This window comes from Heterodontus francisci, unplaced genomic scaffold, assembly GCF_036365525.1.
Source record: "Heterodontus francisci isolate sHetFra1 unplaced genomic scaffold, sHetFra1.hap1 HAP1_SCAFFOLD_54, whole genome shotgun sequence".
Lineage (NCBI taxonomy): Eukaryota > Metazoa > Chordata > Chondrichthyes > Heterodontiformes > Heterodontidae > Heterodontus > Heterodontus francisci.
In genome coordinates this window covers 12619199-12621925 of record NW_027140250.1, presented here as the reverse complement: position 1 = coordinate 12621925, position 2727 = coordinate 12619199, and positions in this window count along the sequence as shown.

The following is a 2727-nucleotide window of genomic DNA, read 5'->3' as shown; positions in this document are numbered from 1 at the left end:
ACCTTGGGATAGTACATCACTTAAAACTTGTGCTTAGGCAGATAAAAGAGAAACAGCAAGAGTTAGAACAAAGGATGTAGTGAATAAGAAACTGCCCCACTAAGATAAAGGCTGACAGCTGCAAATTAAAACACATAATGGAGAGCCAAATAAGGTAAAACAAAAACAAGAGTTAGGGGCTTGAAAGTTAGAGTAGGGGGAGAAGTAAACAGAGGAGGAGACTGCAGCAACCATAGGATAGGTTAGTGTCATAATACGTTATAACCAATAATGTAAAATAAAGGCGTGGACAAATGGATTTGTATTGTATAAACATGAACTGAATATGTTGATCGGTGTGCCTGCTTGTAGGACACCCGATCTTGCAAGACCGTTAAATAAACTTTCTTCTTCAGAGTTTGACTTGGTGTAAATTATTATCAAGTGGGCTACGTTTCTCACAATTGGGGGCTCGTCTGGGATCTCTTCATCATTGCCGGGACCGCGGCCGACGACAGACAAGAAGACGCGTCCCGTTAATTTAAAAACGGTCTCGTTTCTCTCGTTGGTAGCGGACCCGAGTAATTGACTGAAAACGATCCTGGGGAAGTCACTCTGAAGGAGTATTTAGTGCGGCAGGTACACACGTGAAGTCAGGCAACTCCGTGCACGGACCAAGGTAAGAAAAACGACTTTTAAGTATTATCTTGGTGACTTATGGTTAACTGTAGGATAAGACCTTTTAAGTACCAAAAGTCCTTGAGGAGTGAATTTTACAGTCCTGCAGTATAAGACCCTTCAGCTGGGAGGTGAGTACTGTATGGTATAAGACCCTTCAGTTAGGAGGTGAATACCGTAAGGTATAAGACCCTTCAGCTAGGAGGTGAATACCGCAGGGTACAAGACCCTTCAGTTAGGAGGTGAATACTGTGGGGCAGTATAAGACCCTTCAGCTAGGAGGTGAATACCGTAAGGTATAAGACCCTTCAGTTCGGAGGTGAATACTGGTTAACTGTGGGATAAGACCTTCTAAGTACTAAAAGTCCTTGAGGAGTGAATTTTACAGTCCTGCAGTATAAGACCCTTCAGCTAGTAGGTGAGTACTGTATGGTATAAGACCCTTCAGTTAGGAGGTGAATACCGTAAGTATAAGACCCTTCAGCTCGGAGGTGAATACCGTGGGGTACAAGACCCTTCAGTTAGGAGGTGAATACTGTGGGGCAGTATAAGACCCTTCAGCTAGGAGGTGAGTACTGTATGGTATAAGACCCTTCAGTTAGGAGGTGAATACCGTAAGGTATAAGACCCTTCAGCTAGGAGGTGAATACCGTAGGGTACAAGACCCTTCACTTAGGAGGTGAATACTGTGGGGCAGTACAAGACCCTTCAGCTAGGAGGCGAATACCGTAAGGTATAAGACCCTTCAGTTAGGAGGTGAATACTGGTTAACTGTAGGATAAGACCTTCTCAGTACTGCAGTATAAGACCCTTCAGCTGGGAGGTGAGTACCGTAGGGTACAAGACCCTTCAGTTAGGAGGTGAATTCTGTGGGGCAGTATAATACCCTTCAGCGAGGTGGTGAATACCGTAGAGTACAAGACCCTTCAGTTAGGAGGTGAATACTGTGGGGCAGTATAAGACCCTTCAGCTAGGAGGTGAGTACTGTATGGTATAAGACCCTTCAGTTAGAAGGTGAATACCGTAAGGTATAAGACCCTTCAGCTAGGAGGTGAATACCGTAGGGTACAAGACCCTTCAGTTAGGAGGTGAATACTGTCAGGTATAAGACCCTTCAGTTAGGAGGTGAATACCGTAAGGTATAAGACCCTTCAGCTAGGAGGTGAATACCGTAGCGTACAAGACCCTTCAGTTAACCATGGGAAATAAATCGTCTAAAAAGGAAGACGATGGGAGATAAGGAAAGTCTGCCGGCAACATCCCTCCAGAAAGTCCATTGGGACGGATGTTGGAGTATTGGGATTTAGAGTCAAAAACCAAGGAGAAAAAGACCCAAATATGATCTAAGGACAGCAAGAAGGACCACCCCTAAACCCGACGATAACGACGACGATAGGAGACAGAGAGTCTCCTAAGACAATGATGCCCTTGAGAAAGGTACCAATAGGAAATAATGAAATTGGATTTGTTAGTGCACCATTAACGTTAGGAGAGGTAAGAGTGTTTAAAAAGGAAATGAAAGTCCTCGTAGAAGGACCCCTGAAAATTTGGGAAAGAGAAAACCCTCCCGGGGTAGGGGGAAACGAACCAGCTGAACAGAAATACCCTAATCAAGACCCGCAGTGGCAGAACAATAATATCGGCCATAGGGGCCAGATGAAAGACCTTAGAAATCTGATAGTAAAAGGCATTGTTGTAAACAAGTAGTTGAAGCCCCTGCAAAACTTATGCCTTACAGAGTTACCGCAGGCCCCTCTTATGGCACAAGAAGGCGACATATTGAGTGCGACCCCTCTGGGTGTTGAAGGCTGTTTCTAGACAAATAGAGACCATTAAGGCACCTAGTTGGGATCAAGGGATTGATTTTTAAAATGTTTTGAAGAATCAAAAAGGGGGGACTGTGAGAACAGAATTTAGATTTAGAATTTTTAAGAACAGAATTACATGGGAACATTTAAGATGAAACAATTAATCAGTCATGTATTGCTAACAGCTAGCTGACTTCATAACTTCAGGGCTGCAGAGGCAACTTAGCCTTGCAGCTGGTACAGCGAGAGAGAGAGAGAGCGA